General features: G+C 43.5%; 1 long non-coding RNA gene across 1 annotated transcript; it reads left to right on the top strand.

Annotated features, from left to right (window-relative positions):
- Positions 1-7,308: 7,308 nt before the first annotated feature.
- LOC141470056 (uncharacterized) lies at positions 7,309-19,593 on the top strand. Its single transcript, XR_012463482.1, has 8 exons — positions 7,309-7,545; positions 9,658-9,955; positions 13,364-13,469; positions 13,560-13,616; positions 14,953-15,020; positions 15,531-15,620; positions 18,755-18,832; positions 19,052-19,593. It is a non-coding gene; the product is annotated as an uncharacterized lncRNA (long non-coding RNA).
- Positions 19,594-21,505: the final 1,912 nt, after the last annotated feature.

Genomic DNA, 21,505 nt, shown 5'->3' with positions numbered 1-21,505 from the left:
ATCACACACATCAGCAGGAATTCACCTAGAAATTAATAAACCCTTTAGTGCAAAATCCTATAGATTAGAAATTGCCATGCCGGCTTCTGAACAGGGGTGCCCACAATTCCTTTGTGAGTGTGACACAGAAGGGTAGTATTAGTTAGACATCTTCCCGAGACAACTTCATTCTCTTCAGTGTAGTTAACAGCGCACTAGCTGGGCTCTACTCTCTACCTTGCTACTTTCCCTTTCAAGCCCGTATCTTAAACAGGACCAGGTTATTTACATTGTTCCTAATGCTTGACCTGAATCAGCGAGCTCACCTGAGTCCTATAGTATGTGCCAGGCTATGTCAATATTTATGCTTTTACTAACTAATAATTAACTATGGCTACTTAACTACAAAATGGCTAATATCGCCATTAAAGCATATAAAAATTCCATTAAGCACCATAACGGTGTTATATCCAAGTAAAGCATATAGAACAAGCCGTTCACCAGAAATGTGGACCTGCAACTACACTGCTACAAAAAGTACGGAAACTCACATGTATGAACATCCTTCATACTGGAAAAACATTTCCAAGTAAGCCTGTATTTTGAAAAATGGTCCTAGTGCCTTTTGGCTTACTGCTTACAGAAACAGATCTTATCTTTTATGCTAGTTTCTAGTAAATCCACTATTTAGAAGAGGCCGTTGGGTAAAGCCTGTTCCAAAGGAGCAGAAGTTGCTCATAAACTTGAGGAAAGTACTTCATCCAGCTGGACCTTAACGTTTCTAGAATAAGGAAAACATGTACATCACACAAGCTCTTAAAGCTGCAGAGAAGCTTAATTTTTTTTGTTCTGTCTTTAAGGCTCCATGCAATTTTCCCCTTCCCCAAAAGCTAACCACAAAAACTCTAATGCTCTATTTTTGATAATTAAACAATTTCAATGCCAAGTCACAATTACCCCCAGAAAACTTAGCTTCATTTACCAGATGGAGATCCACTTTAACATTAATTTTAAACGTGCTTATAGACTCCTCAATACTCTAAAAGCAAGATCATGTTTCACCAATACTCTAAATATATGAGTTTTTAAAAAAAGAAAAGAGAAAGGGAAGACTCTTACAAAGTAAGACTTGTATGCTAGACACACAAACCAGAAATAATCCATTTACTCCCCCTCGACCCTTCTTGGCTAGACTAACTCAATTAGTTTTCTTAAACCACCACAGATACTTGCCAAGATTAAATATTTGTGTTTAATCATTCAGAAAGTGAAAGATTATGTACTGTAATGTAACACTCTTTACGGAAACCTCTAGTTGAGCAACAGTTCCAGAAAAAATTGTGAAATGGAGTAAAAACCTGTCCAGAACACTACGCTTCTACTCAGGTAATTCAAAAAAATTAAACTCCAGAATTACGTGCCAAGTCAAAACCTCATTTTTAGCAACTCGACATTCTCAGAGGCGGCACGTTTTTAAATGCAGCCTGTTTGAAATGACTCCAGAATAACTACCATCGCTAGGAAGTTATTAAATATTATCACCCCCTGGCCAGCAACTTATGCTACATGCAGACATCATGACGGAACAAAAATAAAAATGTCAGAGCTCATTTTTACCACCGTGTCCAGCGTGCCGCATTAATCCAGGTGTACAGTAACCCGGGGCGGTGGGAGCCAAGGGGAAAGTCGTAATAAAAATACGCATGCACAAGGCTGAGCGCTACCTGTGCGACTCCAGCTGACGCAGCCACGGCTGCATGGAAAAAACTGCACCTTTTATCTGGGGAAAATACACACATACATCCCCCTCGGAGGGTTCCTCTCCCAGCCCGCTCCTGCCCGGCCTTTCTAACATGGCAGGTCAGCGGGGAGAGCTCGGCCGAGGCGCGGGCAGCTCAGCCCTGAGGGGCCGGGGGTGCGCTGCTCCGACCCGGCCACGGCCTGGCGGGAAACGGGGAAAAGGAGAAAGTTTCCCTCCTCCCACCACCCCACCGCGGCCCAGCGGAAAGTTACCGCCGCCCCCGGGCTCCCCTCAGCCCCTCGCCCGGCCTCACGCCGGGCCCCCGCCCGCTGCTGACAGCCCGGCGCGCCGCGGGCGGGCGGGCGCCCCTTCCCCGCCGGCCCAGGATCGCGATAGCGCCCCTTCCCCGCGATATCTCCCGAGCCCCCCCCCCCCCATCCCTACCGCGGTGACAGCCCGGCGCGCTCCCTCCGCCGCCCTCACCTCAGGCGGGGGCCGCGCTCCCCGGGGCAGGGGGAACGGCCACCGGCGCCTCCTGTCCCCGGCGCCGAGGAGCGGGAGGGTGAAGGGGGGGTAGGGGAAAGGGGAAAAGCGCGGCCGGTCCCCGCGCCCTTATCTCATCCTAGCGGAGCCCGACTCGCCTTCGCCGCCTCCCCGCCGTGTGGGCGTCTCAGGCGGGATCCCCCCTCCCCTCCGCGCCGCCTCCTCTCGCCGCCATCTTGGCTGTCACGGGGAGGGGCGGGGGGGGGGAAGGCGGGCGCCGACTCGTGATCGCGGCGGGAGAGCGCCCGCCGGGTCCTGCGCCTGAGGTGGGCCCGCCGCCATCGCGCTGCCCGGCGGCACTGCGCGGCCGCCCCCGGCGCCCGACTCGGCTCTGAGGACTCCCTATGACAGGGCGGGCCTGCCAGCCGGGGGTCTCGGCTCGGCGGCCCCCGCTTCCCTCCTTTTTCCCCTCAGAGAGCGGCGAGGTGCCGGCCGCCCTGAACCCTGAGGGGGGGAGCTGAACGCCCTCAGCACAGCCTAAAATACGACGAGCGGGCTCGGCTCTACTCCGCCTTGCTGCACCCCTCCCTACGCCGGCAGCACCTTTAATTTAAAAATAAATTAATCTCCGGCCCAAATCTGCCAGTCTTTGGCTCACCTGCGGGGCCCGTCGGCAGGATCCGGAGGAGGTGGCGGCTGTCTGGAGAACGAGGGGTTTTCTGCAGGCTGGATGTAACCCGCGCCGCCCGGGTGGTTGCATCCAAGGCTAGAAAAGAACCCTAGACAAAAATAATCTTCTAAGAGCGTGCGGCTGAGATTAGTGCAGCGTGTCAAGAAGTTGCTGAGCCCAACGAAACGAGTCCGAGTCCTCCCGCTCCTGCCGACACACAGAAATGTGACTTTTCTGGCACCTGGTGTACGGCAACCCTGGGTTTCAAAATTTTATACCAGCGTGCTATTTTTGAAGCGATGTTTAAGGGATAGGCTCCAACCGTACAATTTTGGCTTTGAATTCAAGCTTCCCTCAGTTCTGGACGTTTGGCTGGAGGGTTTAGATGTGGCTGGTTATAAAGACAGAAAATTAATACAAAGTTCTGAATTTGGAGTGTAAATGTTTACCTGTGTTCAAACCTACTGTATTGGTTTACCTCATCCCTCTGAAAAAAAACAACTGACCAAATAGAAGAATATAAAAGCGAAAAGTACAAAATAAGAGATTTTTTTTTTCCCCCCACGTGCTTTTATTAATATGACTGTTTATAGCAGAAATGCTGCTCCTCCTACCCCTGGCATGGAGACGGAGCGGCTGACACAAGCCAGGCTCTACCCGGGCAGAAGCACCATGTGCAAGCTCGCACACGCAGGCACAGCTTTGTGCTGCCAGGTTTGATATTTGTGAGGTGAGTCTGCCTCTTTTTTTTTTTTTTTTTTTTATTTTATTTCAGCAGACAGCACAGTAAGGAATGTGTCAAACCCTTATCCCAGGCAGGGACTACAAGACCATTGCCCATTCCTTGTATTTTTATGTAAAATGAGCTTCCAGCCACACCCATAAAGATGTTTTCTCTCTCAGCAATATACAGTGGAGTGAGTGAGAGATGAAGAATCCAGAACCTCAGTACTTTTTGCAGCAAGCCGGTCTGTGTTCTGTAGAGAGTCCTTAAATTATTTAGTGTGCTGTAGAAATTTTTCTAAATCCTTTGACAGTTTCTGGTATATTTTAATCCTGGAAATGTTTTTCAAATAAATAGCAATAATGAAGTCCATCTTCTGCCTTGTGTTAGTAATTTTGATGTGCAAACTATTCTGTACTCTCTGCCCTTGCTTGTTTTTCATGTAGGCATAATTTTTAGGCTTCAGCGTTAACATCCAAGATTAATGGGTCTGTTCCTACTTCTGAGAGTATTGTTTCAGCTGCCTGTAAACTGAGGCAAAATCATACCGCACTGATGTATGAATAGTTCACCTCTCAGAGTTTAGGTTCAAAACCATTAAAATATTCTTGACTATTTCTATTGGAAACTTCAGTTCTACAGAAACATAATTCTTAAACATTCTGTGGTACTTTTCATACTTTTTGGCTTATGTCATAGGTAACACTTTGTGTAGACATCTTTGATTTGCTGTTTATTTATAGCCCGACCTGTTAATTTTCCTCTACCGTTTCTGTCCTTCTAGGATTTATCTGCCTTTAATTACATGTTGTGTCAATGCCAACAAATCGCAGCCAGGGACGCGGATCTCACCGTGCAAGGCCTGATAACAAACACCAAACGAAATAGTTTCTGTCCAATCCTACCATCGCAGGTAACACAGTGCTTATCTCTGTCCTGTCTGTCTTGTTGTTACATCTCCCCCTCCTTCCCACCCGATTCCATTGAGCCTCCTCTGCTTTCTCTCCATGACCTACCTGCTTCTCACTTTCTCTCTGCGCTGTGGCACACTTTCTTCCCCACCAGCACGTTTAATTGCAGTGTTCCATTTCATTATTAGCTTGTCACCACCTCTATCAAGTCACCTTTCCTAACTTATATCTAACCGCAAGGCTTTCCTGCATAGCTTGTCATCAATTTTCCACGTTAAGGCTTGTCTAAAGCCACACGTGCAAAAGGGTCTAAGAAAAATAGTAACTATAGTGCTGTTCTTATTTCTCAATAACGAGTAGCATCAGTGAATAGTATTACTGTATAGGCAGAGACAGATTTGCTGTGTGCCCAGCTCCTGCAGGCTCATGGCACGGAAATATATTTGTGTGTCAGCCAAACAAAGCCTTTCCCTTCGCGGGAGCATTGGGGATCTCCAGGCAGTGGTCTCTGCACACATCTGGAGACGGACCCCAAGATCATTAAGTCAACAGAAGTCTTCCTATTAATTCCAGTGAGTGCTGGATGAGATTCTTGTTGTGCATAGTAAGTTAATTAAACAAGTTAACAACTTGCAGGTGGGCAGGCATCAAGTGTGCTTAATGTGGTATTCTGCTGCCTTGCAAGTGCAGGGTGGAGCACTCTCAGCCAGATTTAGCCTCCCCAGGAGCACAGCCAGGGGAGACACACAAGGTTTGTATGGACTGGCAACCACAGAACCATTTTTTTCCCACATTGCAACCCCAAATTTCTAGCTCATGGCACTGAAGTAATTTTCAAAGTATGGTTTAGCTTATTTTAAGTGCATTTTACACGTGGGTAAACTCAAGCCAGGCAGAGGACAAGTGGCAGATGGTCAGTGACAGAGCCAGGAAAGGAATGGAGAACTTCCCCGTCCCAGGATAGGGTTTTAACAGACTTTCTCCCAGGATTGTGAGATTTGACTACTTATAATTCATAAGGGCTCAGCCATGCTCAGAAAAAAAAAAAAAAAGAAAGCCGAAAAGCCACTATTACTATTCATAGTAGTTCCTGGCAGAGACTGCCTTCCATAAGCAAAACTATTTCAGTTGCTTAACTATGCAATTTGGGTCTTGATCTGTTCACTTTCTTACCAGTTTTATTCCTTTTGAACTCTCTTGACTGTGCTATGTGCGCTGCTCGTTTATGTCTACAGGGAGGAAGAAGTGGGACTCCAAAAGGACCCAATAGAACATCTTTCAAAGAGACATAACATATCTGTAACTTTGGTAAAGATAACTATAAAGATAATTATAATGCATAATTATGAACCATGTAACCAGCAAAGCAACACTCTGCATTTCAGAGGATGGATTGCCTTACCCTGTCCAGTTACCCACTTCACGGAGCAGTAATGGATCGACAGCCGGAAGATTATGAAATAAAATGGAGCCTTTGGCAAGCTGGAATCACACTGGAAATGAAGCAACATCTTCATAGGGTTTTTTAATATATGCATATTTGAAGATCTAGAATTTCTCTCTTCTGACATAAAGAGACTGTCCCTGCTTGGAATGATTAAATTCTAGGACAGATAAAAAAATAATAAATTTTTAAAATATTATGATGCAGCAGTAGAACAGTGCAATCACCCTTCCTTTTACTGCTTCAAGTATAGTATTTCTGAAAAGCTTTTGCACTCCAGGGAAACTACAGATTATAAATTATAAAAAAGGCAATAGAATACCATGCATGCATGAAAAAAAAAAAAAAGAAATTTCAGACCCTTTTCTAGATAAAGAACTTACTGAAGCAGCCAAAAATATGGGGAAATGAAGCGGACACAGGGCCTGATCCAAAAGCCAGTGAACTCGGCAGAAGCACTGCAGGGGGGTTCATTAGGCGTCAGAGTCATCTATGTAATGAATTAAAATTCACAAAATGCAAATAACGAACTTTATTGCATATGAGTAAAGATAAAGTCTAATTGCACTGTCTAGGCATTCCACTTGGGTAAAATGAGCAGATTTTTCTCCAGCAGGTAGACTTTCTCAGCAAGGGTTTCTTGCCAATACTTATGTGAGAGTTTGTAGTCCCAAAAGCACAGAAATGCTGGGAAACAAAAAGGATAGAAAATGTATCCAGAGAGCGGACCCAGATGTTTCCAAGTCATTTCTATAAATAAAAATCTGAGGCAAACTCATTATCATTTCACTTTTCAGGGCTGATTTGCTTCCTCAGGATTTCAGAGGGTGCGTTAGAGAACTTAAATGGTGCATCGTAAAGTTTCCCTCAGCAAATGCTGAAACTATTCGTGAGGCATTGCAGCAACTACCGAATATCAAATGACAGGAGACCCACTGGATGCCCATTGGCATTAAACGATGAGAAAACAATTAACATCGTGCTTTGCTGTGTTGCTGTTTAAGGCTGTCAAGCGAGTGATGCTGTACCTCTTCTCCTGTTGTTAGTGGGCAAATAAGTACGTACAGCTGGAGCGTGTTTCTGGAATGGCTCTTCCAGTAGACACTGGAAGCTCCCAAGCAAATATTTGCAGCAGATTTTTTTGGGAATGGGACAGCAGAAGGGTTGCTTGAGGATGGTCCAAGTCCTAATGCACGTACCAAACCCAACCTGTTGTCTGTTCAAGCACTAACCCATTTTAAGTATTGCTCTCATCGAGCAAAGCAAGATAACAAAAGCTTCTGTTTGTGGAGTAATATCAGGAAGGAAATTATGCATGCAGATTCGCCAGCAAAAATAACAGTCTTGGGCTGCTATACAGACTGATGTGTGTGATGAGCGTACACACTGATACTGCTGTTTTGTTGCTATTTTCAGGAGCCCCTGTACCCTCAGGAGTGAGAGTAAAGACTTAACTGCTATCGCTGCTGTTCATGCAGCAGCCTTAAAGGTTCGGTTTGGACTCGTGCTCTTCGGCCCATCTGGAGGCGATTTCTGGAAATAATCTGTTCTCTGAATCGGTCCAATTCATCATCCACGTGATACTGTGGTGCTGTGAGTATCTTATCTCAGATATAAACCCACTTTCCTTCACTAGGGACCTCAGTTCCTTATTATTTGCGCTTTCATTTATTTTCAAATCATGTCTAGGCCAAGTAATTGCATTCCACATTTCTAAATGTTCCCCACAGTTTTGTCTGGCTAAGATACTGACTTCAGGCTCTGAACTCTTGTATAGTCCTGCTGTTTAAGGTTTCTGTATTTTGTTCTAGAGATCACTTATATCGTGATGGGTTAAGTGAAGTATATCTATCAGTTAACCACTTCTCAGGAGTACTATTAGGCTTAATTAATGTTTGTAGAACACTATTGAGATTCTCAAGAGAAGCAGCTATATAAGTGCAAAGGATTATAATTAATTTAAAACTACCTAATTTTTGAGTAAATGGATAACAACACTTAAGCTGAGATTCTCCGAGTAAAACTAATTTATTTGATTCTTAGAGAAAAACATTCTGAAATCTGGGTTTCCATTTACTACTACCACTGTATGATGCATTTTGATTTGTATTGTCCCTCAATATCCTTTGATAAATCCAGGCACATACCATAGCAGGCTTTAGTTCAGCAAACACTGTCCAACGTACGTAAGTCAGGTTAAAATAAATCAAACCACCAAAATAACTAAATTAATAAACTCAAAGACAATCCACATCACCATTTGCCTTTAGTGTATTAAGTATGTGAACCATAAAGCCTGTAATTAATATTATGGAATAATTTCCATATTTATTTATAAAGCAACTCATTTACATAAATAGTCATTATCTGGAAATAAACCCAGATCATTAAAATTCAGAAAACTGACAAGCCAGATTGAGATCAGTCAAGATTTACCAAAGAGATTTGCTAGACTCTCTCTTTGAAACTGTGCTGAGAGAAAAATCTCTGCTCCCGAACAAGCTTAAACAGGACATGGCTTTGGAAATACAAGCAGTGCTTCATCCACATGACATCACCCAACAGAACAGTTATTTTGTACGGTGAGAAAACATTGGGTCACTCTTCTCACTAACTGTCATGGAGGGTTTCCAAGAAAATGTATCTGACACATCTGCACTGAAAATCTGACCCAGATTATAGCCGATGTTCTCATAACACAGCTTTTCTGCTTTTCTGAATCTCTACAGCATTTCAAAGCACTTTTCAAAATGCTTTTCTTTCAAAATGCTTTCAATACTTACAGCACTTTCAATACTTTCAAATTTTTGCATCTAGTCAGGAAACACGTTATGCAGAAAAGAAAAAGAAGGAAAAAACCAGCACTTGAATGTTTCTGTTTGCAAGCTGGATTCATCACTCCTCCACTGTTAGCTAGAGAGCCACAGGTATTTAAATATATGTTCTGGTTGACTAAAAGAATGCATCTCAGGCCCTGCTGTCAGTGCTTTTGCCATTCAAGATCCAGAGCATTCATTATTAGATATTTTCCTAAGTAGAAATAAAACCACCAATTTTTTAAAAGCTACAGCTACAGAACATATTCAGAAAAATATTGCAGTTGCCGTGTTAAGTGAGACCTGTGTCTATCCTTTTTCGGTGTGAGATAGTTCTTCGAAGTGTAAGTGTAAGCCCATGAGAGTAAGGTGATACACCACAATCTACCCTGTTTGGGGGATTTTCTTACTAATTGCTAAAGAATGGAGGTTGGCTCAAGTACCGAGTCATGAGGATTTCATCGCAATATAGATATTTTTAGTATCTGTTATTTTATCTTGGGTACTTTTTAAAATCTGTATCACTGCCCAACTCCTCTCCTGATTATCTGAAATCCTTTTCTTCTGTAACTGCTGTGGAATGTTCCCTTATATTATTACAACTACTGGCGTTATTATATTGGGTCCTAATTATACTCATCTATCGATTCGGTTAGGTAAGAGTGTACTTGCTTAAAATACGAGCAACTGCTGGGAAACAGAAGCAAAACAAAGGAACAACAGTAAATCTCACCAGTGAGTCACTGTGAATATAGGTCAGACCAAGCTTCTGCCCTTTTCTGAGCAATCTGAGGATTTGGTCCAGCTTACGCGAAGGAGCCCCAAACCTCAACAGATGCCTCGTGCAGTCAAAACTCAAACTTACCTTCGTATTCCTTTGCCATAATAGCACTGCCGCTTCTACATGGAAGTTCAGAGGAGATGAACGCTTTTGTAGCAGCTGGTCCACAACCTGGAGGTGACAGGAGATGAAAGTGAACACAAAGCAAACCACCTTGAGAGGAGAACGTAAAACCTATTTGTTTAGCCCAAGCTGCCCCAAATAATGCTATGGATCTGCTCAGTCTCATCCACGTAAGTCTCAAAATCAATGCGCTGACAGCAGAAGAGGGAGAGTGACATATCTCATCCAATTCATACCTGGGGGAGGCCCTCTGCTGCAACAGTAAGGAGCTCTATATAACGAGGTAGGCAGAGAGAACTGTGAATTAATTAAACTTCTTGATCACCTCCTTGAAAAAATTATGACCAAATGTTGATGCAATGGAAGTAATTCACATAACAAAGTTTGAATTTGACGTGTAATGACAGTAAAATATTTTAATATACGGCAATTTTTTAAAATCACAGTCTGACTCTTAATACAAAAACCAATACTTCCAGTATAAATAATGAGATGGGAGGAAATGTCCTTGGCAAGTCAATTTGTTCCATGCTGCTGATGGTTCCTGTTAGTGACAAGGATTTTTTTGAAGAAGGAAACAATGGAAAATAGATGCAAAAGCATTTACCAGAAGGCCAGGGAATAGCAGCTTTTCCTTAATGTCAAGTGTGCAGAGTAGAGTCAATTTAAAAGAGAATTAATTATTTAAACTGAATTAATTTGACTACAATGAAGCCCTGTTAAGCCATCTCATCCATCCTGCTTCCTACTGTGCTACCCCTTGCAGTCTAAGTCTAGATACTGATCTCTGTTTTCAAATACTTCAGCTGAAAAATCCCTTGCCCAATCATAGTAGCAGTATGCTGGTTTTTAAATTTATTTGCTGCATCCCTTCCAGGAGCTCACTCAAAGAACTATGCTTACCTCCACATTCCCAACTCATACAAGTTTGATCCCTGTGTTCCCTTTTTTCCCCTTTTCCTCCTTCAGCTTCATACTTCTTGTGGTGTTTTCCCAGATGCTTCAGGCAATTTCCATCTCTGCATTCATCAAATCCATCTTTTCCCTGCAAATCTGTCCTTTGCGTGAAGTCCGTCATATCTTCATTTTCAACAACTTTTTTGCTTCATGCATTGCCCTTGTCATTGCTTGCCTTTGGAGAAAGGAACGGGACTGAATCTTAGGTCTACAGCTTTTGTTTGGAATCTCATTTTCTCAAAGGAATATCCATACCTCCTTCCCCTGGAACCAGTCGTCCCAAAGTGTTTAATTTCCTTCGAGAACATGGGCCCTAATGCTGTAATAGAGCAGACTATCACCCGTAGAAGGACTACTCAAGGAACCATTGTGCCCACTACTTGCATTTTCCAGGCCAGCACAGATTTGCAGCGCTACCAGCATTTTAAAAGTGGCAGTAATGGTTACCTAGTGCTCTTTCTCCTTGATAGCATTATATGAAACGTGGCAAACACCAGCAGAGCCACTGCTGCTCTGAAACCTTTGGTTTCCCATGGGAATATCTATAACCATGTATACCAGTGATAGGCCAATGCTGTCGCTTTTGGTTTCCAGTTTCAACATGGGCAGAGGAAACATTCCAAAACATCCTTTTCGTTACTGTTAAAAAATTAAAGCAAAACCATCTGTGCTAGGATTTACGTAATTTCCTTTATTTCTTCTCATTTATGGAGGAAAAAGAACTCCTGCCTATTAAGCAGTAAGCTTAATTGCCCTGGGACTTGCCTGTAGTGGGAATGCATGTCAATTTAAATGCATCAGTGTAAAAATCAGTCTCATTAAACTAGCTCAAAGCCCTAAAATAGATAGAATACTGTTTTAACACTTGCATATAGTCATTCATATTAAAGTTACCATTTACAGGAGCTCATGATGAATATAAACAGGAATTAAAACAGCTGAGGTGCACCTAGATTACTCAACAAAAACTCTTCAGTGTAACTGATTTTTAAATTGACAGCTATGAACTCTCTTCTGTAGCATATTCAAGGCCTCGGAGGAATACAGTCAGTTGAGATGTACTGCTCCTTATTTTGTGGTGTATTAGAAGCGGCATATAAAATGTGAACACAGTGAGGCCAAACTAACATCTTCCCTCTGCCCATTATACAAAGGAATGCGAATGGAAGTCAGTGAAGAATTTCACCACAGAAATGTAACCAGCAGATGTTAATTCACTTTTTTTTTTTTTTTTTAACCTAAAGCCTGCAACTACCATCAAGCACAGCATGTAACTGTGTTCAGTTGCTGTAACATAAATGTGTTGCATGGACTCCTCTCTGGCAACCGCCTCAGTCTAAAGGGCAGGTCAGACTGGAAAGGATCCTATGGAAGCTCCAGTGAGCAACAATTCCTTAATGTTACATAAATTCAGCTTTATAGAGCTGCAGCAATGTACTTTTCTTTTAAATTATTTTGTACGCTGTCATTTTCTTGTCATGCGAGGGGAATGACTAATGTACATACGGAAAAATTTGAGACAATTCTTAGAAACCATAATATTTTGCTTGATCATTCATAACCAAATACGTAAAGGACTATTCACCGTATCGCTATTGCGCAGCTTGTATTAGATCTCCATAGTTACACTTGGCATAACAAGTACAAAGACGAAGTGTCTTTGCGGGGCTGATAAGCAGACAGGAAGCAAGCGAACATCTGCTACAGCTTTAGATGGTTTTGCCTTCAGCGACCGCTGAAAAACTTCAGGCTCTGCATTCCACGTACTGCTTGCTTGGCCTTTGACACTAGCAGCTGTTCAACAGGAGATATAAAATGTTATACCTACAGAAAAGGAGGTGCATTATTTTCTAAAGCAGTATTGGGATATTTAATGGGATCCTTTCTTTCCATTTTCTGATCACTAGAAACACTGGAGAGCAGACACCATAGATGGAGTTATCTCCTGAAGGTCAACCACTTCCTATTTTACAATTATTTTTTTCTAGCGCTGTGTTTTCCTTTCCAAAATGGCTTTGTTTTGTTTTGTTCTGTTCTGTTTTAAACACCAAAAACAATTGCACCATATACTGAATAGTAATTATATTCATCATAATCATTGTAAGGAAACCATGTGCTTCCCTGAATCAGGGCTGGGGCTTCCAGTCCAGGCAATCTGTCTTCTGGTAGCATAACAGCATTTCTATAGCATGGACAGCCAAGGAAAAGAGTTATACAAAATAAATATCAAACAATTTAGAGCAAACTATTTCTTTGTTTAAAGAAGGAGCTGTTGAACATGAAGTTTTACAAACGAGCTCAGCCATACAGCACAGATTCTCTGCTTCTGCATAAGGAGGAAATCTCTGCTCCAGAGAGTTCAGCCATTCTCCACCTGCATCGTATTTTTATTTGCATGGAAAACTACTAACAGAGAACAACCATCAGCAGCATATTTCTTGGAGTATTGAGGCCCATGTACTGTAAATGCATCTTTATGTACTTCCTCAGAGATTGTAAGTTCGTTTAGGAAATTACAACAGTTGTGATGAAATCGGATTTAGCCGTATATGGTAGATCCTTTGGGTTTGACACAATGAAATTAAAATGGGTTTCAGAGTAACAGTGAGAAAGATGAAGATGCTACTCCAGAGTTATGTAAGTGTAACTGAGAAGAGAATTTTCCCCAGAAATTCTATGTTCTGTGCTTTGGAGTCATATGCAGTTTTTTATATGTTCTATTCTTAAACTCCAGATGGATGCTGTTTTGCCAGAAAATAAATGAAATACAAGGATGACTTCAAACATTTGCAGGAGCCATGCTGACACTCAAAATAAAGAAACATCAAATAACTTTCCTGGTGAGATCATAAAAGCAGAGACACGGTGATCAAAGCAAGAAAATACAAGACTTACTCCATCCCTAATACAAGATGCTTTCTCTATCTTAGACCAGGAGCTTGCGTGGCACAGAGATGTTCCAATAGTCTACAAATACAGTATATGAGGTGGGTACTTTGGCAGTATTTAGTTAGTTAAATGTGGGAATATCCACAAAGACAGTCAGTTTTAACCCTTGAGGCTGGCAAATGACCGACTCAGGTTATTATTGAGTAACAATAACAATAGTGAGGGCAGTAACATATTCATTGTTTGTAGAGCCCTACCATAATCCTGAGTACTCTCCACAAACACTTAACAGCTGATTGCATTTGGTCTAAACAGTGTACTCTCAATCAGGTAAGAAAAAAAAAACAAGATGAAAAATACTGAATGAATTCGTAATAGTGGCAAGTATCTTAATAATTCTGTGATTTTGGAGGAGCTTGATTGTATAAAGCCAAAAGGAGTAGCTGGGCATGAAAATAGGGTATATAAAGCGGGAATGGCTGCATTATTTGCATGATCATAATGCTGTTATCTTCTGGATTTCACAGGGAGCTGAATTTTTTAAACTGTATTCATATTAGAGTAATTAAATACCTGTCTTGAACTGTGTGCACATCGCATTTAACCAGCTTGGAAACAGGCCAAAACCTGAAGCAATCGTTAGGAGAACTGCAGAATCGATACATCAATTCCCATTAATTCAGTGTCAGAGGAAACAAATGTGTACCTGTCTGACGCGTGTGCATTCCCTGCAGAGACTTACAAAAATAGGCATCTTCTGTCTGCCTGCCTTCCCTGTGCCCCCCAAACAACCGAAACCAGGGTCAGGATGGGGGAAACCTGGTCTGGCTCCAAAATCTAATTAAGACAGTTTTAGTAACCCAGTATCCTGGCCAAGTTATACGCACGCTCTTGGTCAAATCCAAGCCATCCCAAACTCTACCCCATCCACTGCATCGAGTTCCTTGTTGCTCCCCTGGTGCTCCAGTCCCAGCAAAATACATCTCCAGTCCAGGGCTGAGAATATCTAGGCAAGCTGAGATGGACCTCCTTTCAGTCTGTCAAAGCCATAAGTGGTGAGACAATATTAATGACTAATCATAATTGAGAGTGCATTTTAAACCAGCCAGAATTCTTGATCAATCTCAGCTCCATAACATGTGCTCTGCTGCAAACATCTTGCACATCTTGCTCACTGCACAGCTGGCTACTGAGAAAAATCTTGTCCCAGAAGGTTTGCTCAAGCACACAAAATTCATTTTTAGCATCCCAAAGGTGTGTGTACTCACAGAGCTGAGAGTGCAACCTGTCTGACAGCAGCTTTCCAGAGAAAGGAGCAGGAAAGAGGCAATGGCTGATGAGATTACTCCCTATGGAAGGAGACTCCTGCTTGGAATATCAACACATCTTTTCAGTCTCTCATTGTGACTGTTTGTGCTTTTATCAAATTTTCAGTTTGCTGCTGAAGCTACAGGACCAGATGGCTCCCACGCATAATGCACCGAATCATGGCAAGGCTTGAGGTATTTGTTATGTATAACAGCAAACACATGCCCTGGACCAGGTTAAACTCTTTCACAGTCAGCATATGGTGCACACTGCATACGGATGGTACTACAGCAGGTACCTATATATACATACAGTCGGAAGATTGGAGTATCTTTTCTCCTTGCGGGTTGTCAGGAAACTGACTGTCATACCTTCAACACAAACAGCAACGGAATAGAGGCAGCACAGTAACACATGGCACAGGCCAGATGCTAGGCATGTCCCGTGATGCGCCGTGCCTGATGGCAAGGAATCCTGATGGGCCAGGGACAGGAGGCTCTTGTTCCCCCTCTGATTTCCCTTTGCAGCTCATGATTAAGCTGGTGCTGACACCTTGCCCGGTGCCTATTTGCACGGCCAATAGCCGTGGGCAGTACTTCTGCCATGAGGCACCTACAGAAAAGGAGATAAATTCATTGTTTGAGAGCATCTTTGCCTCTGGCATTTTTAAAATAGAAAACAAACCTAATTTTCTCTTCATGTAGATCTGGGGTAAAATCAAGATGTGGCACCCCTGTGAAACTAGAGGGAATGAGAGGGGAGTCTGCAAATGCAACAGTCACACTCAGCAGAGGGTAAGGCTGTTGGGTTTATACAGAATGTGATTTGTGCTTCAGTGACGAGACCATAAAAATCACCCTGTAGTCATCCCTCACCAATATATTGCAAATACCCATTTCTGAGCGCTGAAAGACACTGGAATAATGAAAGATGGGATTTAGATGCCTAGGAGACAACTGTTTCAGAGAAGTCTAGACTGCTTTGCTGGGACTTGGTGCAAGTAACAAATCCCAAGGTGGTCGAGGGATGTCCCAAATAGCACAGCTTGATACTGTGTGTGTGCTCTGGGTCACGCAGGGAAGGAGCAGCCGGCTACTTTCTGATGGCCACGCTCCACCCCAAGTATTTTCTGGGATGGAGAAATTATCCTTGGGCTATTTTTTCAGCCTGCTTTTCTTAGTAGGCATTTGATATGCCCTCTGTGTCTGGAGTGACAGAGCACCTCGTCAGAGGGTGCCGCGCTGGCCTTTGCAGAGAGGTGGGAGTGCTGGCAGGCAGAGGGACATCCGTCAGGGACTGGAGCAGGGACCAGGAATGTCAAAACTGCAGCCTGAGCAGAGTGGCGCTGATGAAGGTTAATGCGTGTTGCCACCACCTTTGAGGTCAGCATTGGGCTCACTTTAGCAGCCCTATAAATAGATGCTCAAGGTTGACTGAGAAGAGGATTTGGCTTTGATGGATCTCGTTTAGCATTCCCAAGAGAGGAAGGCAGATTCTTTTCCTTTCTGTCTTCCAGCCTCTAACCTTGAGGTGGTCTCTGTGGGAAACATGAGTGGCATTTGCCAAAAGAGCTGCTACTGTGAGCCAGATGTCCTGTTGTGTCGCACAAACCATACGTACATGTTCCTTCAACCTGCAAATCCAGACCTAATTCCACTAAAGACTCAAACTAATTCCTCACTGGCAAAACTAGGAAAAAAAACCCCAAACAAACCTTGTGCCTAATTGCTTGAAAACAGTAGGACACCTAGTGGATTTATAGGGAATGTCTTTGGGATTATGAGCAACATTTTGTCATTTTCTTGGCAAACCCAACTATGAACGTATTTATAGAGGAATCATTGAAATATCAGGGTTTCTATTTAATAAATTAATCTTGTTATAGCTGTTACAGCCCCCCAGTTTGCCCGAAGAAGTTGTTGCACCCTATAAAAAACCCAATGAGTATTGTTTGAATGACTTGGAAAAAAAAATAATTATGGGGAACTGGATGGTTCCCAAGGTCTGGGAGCAGGAGGAAGGGTATTCTGCCAGATCAAAGCCATCCCAGTTGTTCCATCTGACAGCCCTCTAATGATCTTAATGAGCAAAGTTTTATAGTCTCAGCCTGGCTTCCTGGATAATTGTACAGCCTCAGAACAAGCATCGCCACACTGAGCACAGCCAGCCAGCTCTGTTGGTTGTTGCAGCAGCGAATGAATTGGCCACAGAAATAAAGCTGCCTTCTTAATTCTCCAGGGCTGAGCTTTTGAATCCAAATTAGAAGATGATGGGGTGTGTGATAATGCGTGCACTGCTGTCATTGACATTGTGTTTGTCTGGTAGCAACACCAACATCAAGCAGATTTTGACCCTAGATAGGAAATAAAACCCTGTGGCAGGGTGTAGTAAGAAGAAGAAGATTTTGAGCCATGTCTCAGAAATTGTATCTTGGCCAGCAATTATCCTGGAGCTGCCAGTATTATCTTGCTAATATGTCTCTGGAGACAGCAGACACAGACAAGGAGATGCGTGTTGAGTCCAAAATGGATGCAGGAAACTGATGACTTCATTTTGACAGTCATTGCAAGAAACACCAAGTCATCCAGTCTGTTGCATTCAATTCCTGTTCCCAAAACGTACTGAAAACTTCCCTTCCTTTCTGCTTACCGTAATATCATCCTAGCGAAAAAGCATCTCCAGAAGGTCGTTAATTTTTCTAGCAGTGCTCCCTTCCCACTCTTTTCTTCAGTGCCACAGGGATCCCTAGAGATCGGCAAAACCAGGATGAGGTTTGATTTTGGATAGGTCCCTGTTCAGATCCAAGTCCTTTCTTATTCCAACTCTATGATTAAGAAAGAAAAGGCTGATGTAGAAAATAATTTGATTGGGCTCATTTCTTCTTATATGTTCTTTTCTTAGAGCTGTAGAACTAGAAAAACAAGATAGCAGATGCTGGAATTCCAGTGAGTTATCAACAGAAAAATACCTGTCGACTCCATGCACTTTCATTACTCCCACCTCTGTCGTGGAATTACGTGAAAAATCAAACTCCTTCTACATCATAGACCCTTTAAGTTGTCCCAGGGTTTTAAAAATAGAGTGGTTTTTTATTTCAGGGGGTGGATTTTATACTTGAAGGTTTTTTTTCTGACTGACATGTCAAGCTGGGGTAGTGAGTGTGAAGAGTATGTTTTTCTCAAATTTAGCAGCTGGATTGGAAAGCTTGAATTATCTCTGTGTAATTGCAATGATTCGTGGATTGTTAGAAAATTGCAAAGTATTGATTGGATTTCCCCCTTAGGAAATAATTCTCCTCTGATAGAACAGAGTAGGTTCTGGGGCTTTGCTTTTGTCCTTCCTGCTTTTTGCCCCGGGGAAGCCAGTGGCTCCTTTCATCTGGGAAAAGGGAATTTGGGTCAACAGCCATTCAAGGACAATTTTGAATTATTGTGATTTCCAATTCCAAATCTTTCCTTGAGCTTTGCAAAGCGATGGGTTTTGCAAAGTGTGAACAGGAATTTCAGATTGAGAAAAGCTGGGACCGTCAGCAAATACTGGCCATCCCTGTTTCACATTCTTCTGTTTCCATGTCAAATACCAATGGTGTGTTCTGCAAAGAGACCTTGACCTTGTTGTGGGAACGCTACAACCATCAAAGATGGTGGCAAATTTTCCCCTTAATTAGGCCAGGATTTCTCTCAGGGTCTCAGGAGTCGGTGGCAGGAGGGAAGTGGGAGAATGAACTGAGAATCAGGCACGGGGAGAGGCTGATGCCCAGCGCCCGGGGCTGAGCAGCTCCGAGCCGATAGCCCTGACACACATCTGCACGTTAATGGTGCTGCCGAGACAAAAGCTGGGGCCTTTTTGGCAGCTGCTGTGTGAATTTCCAGAACAGACCCATAAATACGCAGTTACAAGTGTGACCTCTGCTTCTTTTCTTCGCTAGATTGAACATCCAAGGGCCAGCTGAGTATCATTCCTTGTCTCTGCTCCAGTTGCTTGGAACGTGCTGCCTCCGCAAATGGTAATGCCTAAGTACAAACCGAAGAATTACGAGAGAGTGCTAATTCAGGGTTTGCAATGAATTTAGTGTTCCCGCAAGGATGACACTAATGGCAATTAATGCAGCAGAAATGCCAGTGCTGAATGACTATTCTCACATTAAAAGCTGTCAGTCGAAGAGCTCGCAGTCCTCTGTTATTTCAGGCCTGACCTCTGCTTTTTGGCTGTGTTTCCTATGCAGGGGAGGTGTCCCAGGCCATCCTGTAACTACAGCAGCACACTCCGGGAGGGGACACAAAGAAAGAGCAGAGCAGCCAAAACCAGTTCACGTCAACAGCGACGTTTCCTGAGGGTTTGTATATTCTCATCTGGGGCTTGCCTGACCAGGAATAAAATTAACCCAGGACTGAACAGAATTTATAAGACATCAGCTTCTGGAGCTCTTTGCTAGTCCAGTGCTATGCTCATGCCCCGCTGTCAGTTGACTCCTGTTTAGATGCAAAGTTCTTTCTGCTGTTTCCGTTTTGCCTCTCTGCGCCGTGAAGAACCTGATTATAAACCATTAAATGCATTTAAACAGGCTTGGCTAGAAATAACCCCTGCTGCTGCTCTTATACATGGCAATCTGCACAAATGTTCATGTTACGACGCGTGTCATGGTTTCAGCTGAATTTACCAAAACCAGAATGACAGATGGCCTTTCCCCCTCCCCCTAAAAGAGAGGAGAGGAAGAGATAAGGAGATTTAGAATGAACTAAACTACTTTAATGAAGTACTAATATTAAAATCAAAAAGAAGAAAATAATGAAATAGATACAATATATACAAAACTGTGTCAAGCTCCCAGGATGACAGTCACGTCACCGGCAGGCACTGGGGAAGTCCCAGACTGGACTCACCGACGGATGGGAACTGGGTTCCAGCTCTGGAGTCAGGAGCACACGGATCGGGATCAAAGGCAGATGAACAAACAGCATCCTCTTTGGACATCGGCCATTGAAGGAAGAGGAATTGACCCTTTGATCCCTCAGCTTTTATACTGAGCGTGGGGCAGATGGGATGGAATACCCCAGTTGGTCAGGTTTGGGTCACCTCTCCTGTCTGTTCCTCCCCACAGGTGGGACCCCTCCACGCTTTTTCCGTTTCCGACCCTCCAATGGGGCAAATAACAAAATTGGCTGCCCTTGGTTGTTAAAGGAATAAGTATAAGCAAGAGCCTCTCTGCACACCATCCCTTGGCATGAAGTACAAACATTGATCTTATCCCTCTGAGAACGAGCAGTTTTCTTCACAACATGCTGTTAATTTCAGAGTTAGAAGAGGCCGAGCTAAGATGTAAAATTACTGAACAGAAAGTTGGTTCTCTTTTACTTCAAACCAGGACAGCACGATCGGTAAAAATGCCTCTGCTTCAGAACGTCTTAAGTTCAACAAGTGCTAGCGATGGAGCAATGTAAGGACTGTGATTTTTAGCTCAGCCAGAGAAGGCACTGTCCTCACTTTGTTCCCTGAAGTCTTGCGTAGGGTGAGCCAGTTCCAGATGAGGAACCTCTGCAGTTTGGTGCAAGAGGAAGTAACGCTTACGCACATGAAAAATGTAAATAAGGGGTGTTTCCAGGCTCACAAACAAAATCCAAAACACAAAAAGGAGAAGAGCTTTTACAGAAGGATGACTAAAAATACTTCATGTGTGTTATTTTGATTTTTTTTTTTAGAACTAATAGCATTTCTGGAGGATGAAACCAGGCAGGAGAAACGTCAAGTGAAAATTCATAGCTTTTTAACAACAAAGATCAATGGAAAATGGCAAATAGGATGTAAGAAGGAAACCTTAACTACAGGGTTATAAATATACCCCAGCCTCTGCACATAAATTTATCCATTATCAATTTTAAGGCACTACTCGATGCAGCAGGATAATTTCCGAGAAGGGTGGCAGGAACAGGATGAGCATTTTCAGTCTCAAAATTTTGGGTGTTCTGAGTTCGTCTGGAGATAAAAAGGATGAATCCAAAGATGACGTAGACTCCTACAGACCTCGCCGCTACACTACCAGAGTGCTCTCTGCTCCTGCGGGGTCTGGCCCTGGAATGCCCTTACGGGACAGGCACATGCAATTATGATGCTCCAACCTCACCCCGCGCGTGCTCCCGGAGAGGCTCTGCCGGCAGCGTGGTCACGCATCCCGGTGACACGTCGCATGTCTTCGTCGTTAGCGCTTTGTTTTCTCCGCTCAGAAGCTCTGAGGCAGCGCGAACTATTTATTTTTAAAGGCAGAGGATCACGTTCTGGCTCGTTATCGTTCCAGCAGACGGTAACTGATGCGCAGCGCTGCCGCCGGTGCCTGGGGGTTCCTCGCCGTGCACAGCAACGATAACACGGCCGCTGACTGCAGAGATGGCGACGTACCGCGGCTGCTAAGGGCGAGCTGGTGGAAAAAGGGCAGTTTTAAAGGGCTTTGGCTTAATCATCTGGACACAAGCACTATTTTTATCCTTTTCTGTTTAGATCTCAGGCCTGTGCCAAGGGAAGCTGATGACAAAGCTGGTGTCTCCCACAGCACAGGGGCAGACGAGTGACTGGCTTTTGGGAAGGGAGAAGGGGGGTGGGCAGCGGCGCAGCAGCGGGGCAGGGGGTCACACTCATGGCCTCTTTGCGCCTCATGGGCTGAGTGAGCTCATTGGCATCTCTGACG

Source organism: Numenius arquata, chromosome 11 (assembly GCF_964106895.1).
Source record: "Numenius arquata chromosome 11, bNumArq3.hap1.1, whole genome shotgun sequence".
NCBI lineage: Eukaryota > Metazoa > Chordata > Aves > Charadriiformes > Scolopacidae > Numenius > Numenius arquata.
Note: the sequence above shows the minus strand (reverse complement) of the source record. Positions and strands in the feature narration are given on the sequence as shown.